The sequence below is a fragment of the Chenopodium album genome, chromosome 14 (genome assembly GCF_948465745.1).
Source record: "Chenopodium album chromosome 14, dcCheAlbu1.1, whole genome shotgun sequence".
Classification (NCBI taxonomy): domain Eukaryota; kingdom Viridiplantae; phylum Streptophyta; class Magnoliopsida; order Caryophyllales; family Amaranthaceae; genus Chenopodium; species Chenopodium album.
The window spans coordinates 42,234,028-42,242,380 of NC_137847.1; positions in this window are offsets into that span (position 1 = coordinate 42,234,028).

Genomic DNA, 8,353 nt, shown 5'->3' on the forward strand with positions numbered 1-8,353 from the left:
CTTGGAACCCCAAGAAACTAGACAAGAGCCAAGGAACTGAACCATACCTGAGGTGCTTTTCCTGTTGACTAAGTCACCAGCATAGTCAGCATAAGTAAATCCTTTAAGCATAAAGTCATCACTTCTAGGATAGAACAGACACAGGTTATCTGTTCCTTTGAGGTATCTCAAAATTCTCTTAACAGGCGTCAGATGAGATTCCTTAGGGTTAGACTGAAATCTAGCACACAATCCAACACTAAAAGAGATGTCAGGCCTACTGGCTGTTAGATATAGCAATGAACCAATCATACCTCTATAAGTCGTTTGATCCACACTTGTTCCTTGTGGATTATCATCAAGTCTCGTTGCTGTTCCCATAGGTGTGTGATTTGTCTTGGCATTCTCCATGTTGTACTTCTTCAAAAGTTCCTTGATGTACTTCTGCTGGTGAATCATTATTCCTTCTGTTGTTTGCTTTATTTGGAGTCCAAGGAAGAAATTTAGTTCACCCATCATGCTCATCTCAAATTCACCACCCATTAGCTCAGCAAAGTACTTGCACAAACCATTGTTAGTAGCACCAAATATAATATCATCAACATAAATCTGTACTACCAACAAATCAGTTCCTCTAGATTTAAGAAAAAGAGTTTTATCAACCTTTCCTCTTTTGAAATCATTTTTTAGGAGGAACTTTGAGAGCCTTTCATACCAGGCTCTTGGTGCATGCTTAAGCCCATAAAGAGCTTTATCAAGCTTGAAGACATGATTTGGAAATTTAGGATTTTCGAAACCTGGAGGTTGTTCTACAAACACCTCCTCATTTAAGAAACCATTTAGAAAAGCACATTTCACATCCATTTGATAGAGTTTGAAACCCATAAAGAAGCAAAAGCTACTAGGATTCTAATAGCTTCTAATCTAGCTACTGGAGCAAAGGTTTCATTGAAATCAATACCTTCCTGTTGGTTGTAGCCTTTCACAACCAACCTTGCCTTGTTCCTTACAATGGTACCATGCTCATCCAGCTTGTTCCTGAACACCCACTTGAGCCCAATGATCTTCTTTTCCTTAGGCTTTGGCTCAAGGTGCCAGACTTTGTTCCTTTCAAACTCATTAAGTTCCTCTTGCATGGCTACTATCCAATCAGCATCTCCCAAGGCTTCTTGATGATTTCGAGGCTCTAGGATGGATAGAAATGCTTGGAACGCACAGAAGTTCCTCATTTGCGATCTGGTTTGAGTTCCTTTCCCAATGTCACTGATTATGAGATCAGTAGGATGGGAACCTTGATACCTGAATGGCTTGGGATGAAATTCCCTTGCTGGAACTCCAATTTGAGGAGCTTCTTGTCCTGTTCCCTCTGCTTGTTCCTCTTCAGCTTGTTCCTCATTCACCTGTTCATCTTGGTGAGGAACGTCTTCATTCTCTTGAGGTTCTTCTTCTGCTGCAGGATGCTTTTCTTTGGCTTGCTTTTGATCTTCTTCTTCATCTTTGTCTCTGATCAATCCTATTTCAAAATCATTATCTTCTTCCTGTTCCTGTACACTCACAAACTGGTTAACTTCATCAAATATTATGTGAATGCTTTCCTCAACACACATTGAGTTCTTATTGTAAACTCTATAAGCTTTGCTATCAGAGGCATATCCAAGAAATATAGCCTCTTCACTTCTTTCATCAAATTTGCCTAGATTTTTCTTACCATTATTATGTACAAAGCACTTACAACCAAAGGCCCTAAGATGAGATATGTTTGGTTTCCTTCCCCTGAAAAGTTCATAGGGAGTCTTGTTGATGATTCTTCTGATTGTTACTCTGTTAAGAATGTAACATGCTGTATTCACGGCTTCAGCCCAGAAGTTCCTTGGCAATCCACTTGCAATCAGCATGGTTCTAGCCATTTCCTCAAGGGTTCGATTCTTCCTTTCCACAACCCCATTCTGTTGGGGAGTTCTTGGAGCTGAGAAGTTATGGTTCATGCCATTTTCCCTGCAAAACTTATCGAATCTTGAGTTCTCAAATTCAGTTCCGTGATCTGATCTGAGATGGACTAGTGAGTGACCACTAATTTTCTGTATTTTCTTAGCAAAAGCAACAAACTCGTCAAAAGTTTCATCTTTACTTGCAAGAAAAATAACCCAAGTGAATCTGGAATAATCATCAACAATAACCAAAACATATTTCTTGCCACTCCTGCTTTGAATTGTCATGGGACCACACAAGTCCATATGGATTAGTTCCAAAGGCTTTGTAGTGCTCACCATTTTCTTCAATTTAAAAGATGAACGAACATGCTTGCCTTTCACACATGCATCACAAACTTTATTCTGTAGGAACTTGATAATAGGAAGTCCCACAACCAAGTTCCTTGACCTTAGTTTGTCCAGTAATGAAAAGCTAGCATGTCCAAAACGTTTATGCCATAGCAGGGGATCATCTTCAACAACACTCAGACATGTAAGGTTGTTCCTTGGGATTAAGTTGAGGTCTACAGTATATGTATTCCCTCTTCTTGTTCCTTCTAGAACAACCTTTCCTGATTTGTTGTTGATGATGTTGCAAGAATCAGAAGTAAAACTTACAGAGTTTCCCTTATCACAAAATTGTGATATATTGAGCAGATTGTGCATTAAGCCCTCGACCAGGAACACATTATCAATGGAATAAGATTTTGATCTTCCAATTTTTCCTTTTCCAATGATCTCGCCCTTCTTATTGTCCCCAAAGGTTACTGTTCCTCCAGGGTAGTCTTCTAGTGAGAGGAATTTTGATTTATCACCTGTCATATGCTTTGAACACCCGCTGTCGAGATACCACGAGTTGTTCCCCCTCACTAGAACCTGCAAGAAAACTAAGCATTAGAATCAGGAACCCAGGTTTCCTTGGGTTCCTTTGACGTGGATACAATATCAGTTTTCTTGACCCACACTTGTTTCATATTCCTTTTATTAGCTTCTTCTCTATTCCAACATTGACCATAGAGATGTCCAGTCTTACCACAAAAGGTACACATCTTCATGCTAGGAAGCTCAACATATTTCTTTTGTTTACCTTTTCTCTTGGTCATATAACCAAGTCCTTCTATTCTTTTTCCTTGAGCTTCAGCAATCCATTTGGGTATAACTTTTGGGTCAATACTCCTATCCTTTCTAGCATTCAGTTCATTTTCAAGTTGATCCTTTTTATTCCTTAAAGTCGAAAGTTCATTTTTCAGATTTTCAAAATCAACATTGAATTTAAGCAACTGATCACTCGAGGAACTGCTAAAACTGATATCAGAATTCATGAGCTTATACTGAGTTAATTCAACATTCAGAAGAATACTTTCATTCTTGATTCTATCAGCTATCTCTTTTATGTGTTTATACTTAATGTTCAGCTCTTGCAATTTGCTTTGGGACTTGGCATAAGCTGTTTCCAACCAAGTGTCATGTTCCTTGCAAACCTTAAGAGCCTTCTCACACTTATTCAGTTTCACACAAGTTTCACTAAAGAATTCTTCTTCTTCTAGACACAAATCTATTAAGACATCTTTAGAGAGAGTTTTAAGCTGTTTAGGATCAAGAAATACCTCTTTGTGGAGTTCCTCAAGTTAGGCCTTTTCATCATCTGATTTGGCCATCAGACACAAATAGGCTGTCTCCTCTTCTGGTTGGTCATCCTCATCTTCTTCACTGTCAGAATCACCCCAAGCTGCTATCATGGCTTTTCTCATGTCCGACTTTTGAAAGTTTGCTTTGCTGAATTTTTCCTTTCCTTGTTCCTTGCCCTTTCCTTTTCCTTTATCATTTTCCCATAGGGGACAATCCCTGATAAAGTGATCTGGGGATCCACACTTGTGGCAGCTGTAGTCAGGTTTGGCATTGGAGTTCTTTTTCCCGAAGTTCCTTGAGGTGCGGCCTTTCTTGAATATCCTTTTGAACCTTCGAACGATCATGGCAGCTTTATCCTCGTCCACTTCTGAGTCTTCCTCCTCCTCTGCTTTCAGAGCCAACCCCTTGTTCCTCATGGTTTCAGTGTTGACTCCAAGGTGTAGCTCATGGGTCATGAGAGAGCTAGCAAGTTGCTCTATGTTGAACTTGGTGAAGTCCTTAGTTTCCTGTAGGGCTGTCACCTTAGCTCTCCATCTCTCATCCTGTGGAAGACTTCTGAGAACCTTCCTAACCTGCTCATCTGTAGGAATCTGTCTACCAAGGGAAACCAGCTCATTTATGATGTTAGTAAAACGAGTTAGCATCTCCTGAATGGTTTCCTTACGTTGCATCTCAAATCTTTCATACTTAGACATAAGTAGATCGATTTTTGAGCGTTTAACCTCATTAGTTCCTTCATGAGTAATCTGCAGCAAATCCCAGATTTCCTTAGCGTTCTTGCACCCCATAACACGATTGTTCTCATGAGGTCCAAGCCCGCAATGGAGCAATTTCACAGCCATAGCATTGATTTCCATCTTGTCAAAATCCTCTTTCTCATATTCAGACATGGGCTTAGGGATTACCTCATTCTGAGCGTTTGTCTTGGTGACTTTGAAATCACCAACTGTTGAAGTTAGGCTCTGATACCAATTGTTGTTTCAATGAATACTACAAGAAGGGGGGGTTGAATTGTAGTATTACACAAAGATTTTCAAAGGTTGTTTGTTGCCACTATGCTGTGTTACACAGATTTTGGTTTGTCTTTTCACTGTAACTAGTTTCACAATCGTTAAAGACAATTCAACATTGCAAGACGAAGTAAATAACAATAATGGTAGATTGGTAGTGAGAATTGAGCAATAACTCTGAAAACTTAAATCGTACGTAGTAAACGTAAATAGTGTGACGCAGGCCCTGTTCTTTAAAGCTGCTCTGCTCTGCTTTGCTCAGATCAAATCTGCTTTGCTCTGTTGTATTTTCAAATAATAATAATAATAATAACAATAATAATAATAATTAATATTGAATAGTTGATAATAATTTATTATTTTAAATAATTATAATAATTAATAATATTAAAAATAATTATAATAATTATTAATATTAATAATAATTATTAAATTATAAATAATAATTAATATTAATAATATTAGTATTTATTATTATAATTATCAATAATAATAATGAATAATTTAAAATATTAAGAATTAATATTTAATAATATTATTAATTAATAATTTCTAATAATTATAAAAATTCTTTCAAAAAAATAAATAATACTTAATATTTTTTTTTGAAAAGAAATACTTAATATTTAATAATAATACTAAATACATAATTTTATTTAATAATTATTACCAATGATATAAAAAGAATAAAAAAGCTGCAAAAAATTGTGTGCTTTAAAATATGTTCTTCCCAACAACCCTATTTACTCAAAAGCGACAATAAAGGTGATAACAACGAAGATCAATGTGGCAATGAATATGATGAAAATGACTATCGTATGGAAGTGGATGGTTAATTCACCATGATGTTAAACTCTAATCTAATTATATTCTTATTTTGATATACGGTTGTAATAATTTGAAGATGTTAAACCGTTGTCTTTTATCTTTTGACTATTAACATATGTTAAATATGGTACACATAAGTTAATGTTTTCACTCACCTAAATCAATGGTATATGCACTTAATAATAATAATAATGATGATGATGATGATGATGATGATGATAATAATAATAATAATAATAATAATAATAATAAATAAATAAATAAATAAATAAATAAATAAATAAATAAATAAATAATAATTAAATAATAATAATAATAATAACAACAACATTAATAACAATAACATTAATAATGGTATTAATAATAATGTCGAAATTTGCTCTGCTCTGCTCTGCTATCCTGAAATCTGCTCTATTCTGCTGAAATTTAATTTGCTCTGCTCTGCTATCTTGAAATCTGCTTTGTTCTGCTGAAATTTAATTTGCTCTGGCTCTGCTGACCCCTGCTCTGCTCTGTCCAGAAGCTCAAAAGAACAGGACCGCAGTCTGCTTGGAGAAAAAAGTGTCGTAAATGAAGCACATGACTAGAATGGTACAATCCGGTATGGATTGGAAACTTATTTTGGGGGCTGATAAGAGTGTAAGACAATCTATGCCCAACATAATCCCATAAAACACGACTTACTATGATGAAGAATATAGCATGAAATTGTTGTGGAAGCATTCTAAACGGCTAATAGTGAGCCGCGTTTAAGGAGCTTAACAGGAGTGAGAATGTCATTATGCTTGCAAATTTAGAAATGTCTTATTGGTCTGTCAAATAATACCATTGAAGTTTCAGTGGTACAATATACAGTACTTTTAGTGGTATAAAATGTACTCTTAAGGGTACTTTAAAATACACTCTTAGGGAAAAGAGAGAAGTAGGTCGTTAGCAGGATGGAATAGTATGGCACTATGGTTAAAAGTTTATTCCCTCGTGTTTTAATAACTATTACACTTTGATCGATACAAAGTTTTTGGCATTAGTAGAGTTAAATAAAATAAGAGGTAATTAAGGTACTTGGAATATTAAAAAGTTGTAGGAGAAAGATAGTGGGTCATTGTTATTAGAATTGCGATCTTGGATCGTAGGATTGTGATCCAGTTTTAACAAATGATTTGAATCGTTAGCAATTAAAGTGTGATGGTAGTAGGATCGGGTAGGATCGTAGGATTGTGATCCAGTTTTAACAAATGATTTGAATCGTTAGCAAAATCACAATTAAAGTGTGATTGTAGTAGAATCGGGTAGGATCGTATAGGATTAGTAGGATCATATAGGTTCGGTAGGATCATACGATCTCATCGATCCAATTGAATCCCGCGCACAAATCAAAAAAATGCTGAGGAATTTCAGCCCATGTTATGGTAGCTAGGATCAAGGTAAGATCGCGTAGGATTGTGTAGGATCGTACGATCCTACTTTATCCTATCTAATCCTACTAGATTTTTAGATTATTAAGTATTTTAAATTATTTTTTGGCTTGTATTGCCTTAAACAGGCTGATTATTTTAAAATTATTGGTTTTAGCATCAATTTTACCCGGAATCACATGTAATAAGTCTTATTATTGTTATTTTTACCCCTTTTATGAGTTTTTGCAGGACCTTACGATCCAATTTTAACGACATGATTTTACCATTCCTTTCCGATCCAAATAGGATCTTGATCATGACAACATTGAGCGGGGTTAATAGTTTATTATTGAAAAGTAATGAATATGAGAGGAAGTAAATAATATAAAAAAGTAGATGTGGTTTTGGGTAAGGAACTAGGGACAATGAAAGGAGAAAGATATCATATAAAAAATTAGCTTTTTGCCGGAAGTGTTAACACTTGTTTAAACACGACCGCATTTGATAAATGTAACACTTATTAAAACACAGATAGAGTATTAAAATAATTATTAATATTATAAGTAAACTAATATAAAAATATAATATGACCAATGATAATTACATTTTACCAAAGGAAAAACAGAAAGGTGGGTGTAGCCAAGATAACTTTTCAATTGAAATTAAAGCATATATTCAATTCTAAAGCATTCGATGACTAAAGAAATTTGAAATTAACCAAACTTGTTTTCTTGGTGGTTGGTTTTCTGGGTGGTTTTTGGTGGGGCTTAGGGTTTAGAAGACCGAAAAGATGTGATTGGTTTGATTCTGGTAGGGGGCCAATTTTCCGGGGTGGTTTTGGGTAGGGGTTGGGGGGCCAAGTTTGTGTAAATGAGTCGAGGGGTATGGTGGGGTGTTAGGTGGCGAAAATAAGAGGGTTTAGGTGCCAAGTGGTGGAAATGACAGGCAAGGAGGGGGGGGGGGCGTCGGTGGGATGTCCACCCAGAGGTAGGTCACCACCCCCTTACTAGCAGCCCCCTCCCCTACCCCAGCAATGGGGTGGAAGGGGGTCGGGTGGGGCAAATAGGATCGGAGGAACAGCGAGGAGTCAGGTGGGGGAATGGAAGGGTTGTTTAGTGTGCGGTTTAAGGCTTGGAAATTGTGGCACATTTTTCAAATATGACCAAACCGTGGTTTGCAGCTTAGGTGTAGTTTCTAGATATTTTTAGACCAAATTGCAAACTACATATTAATGTGGTAATAATATTTAAAAAAAAATACATATTAGAGATATAAAAGATATAGTGTAATCTTTGACTATTAAGTAATTAAGGGTTACAAAATATGAGTTTTAATTTTTGCATTCTAAATTAATAATCACAAAAAATTATTAAATTTTTTTTTTAGAAAAATATATTTGTTGATTTTACCAAAATGTGGTTAAACCGCACTAAACCATATATTTCGGTGCAATTTGGTAATAAATACGGTGTGAGAAAATTGCAAACAGTAATCTTGCGATTTGGTATGATTTGAGATCTAAATCGCAGTAAATCTGACC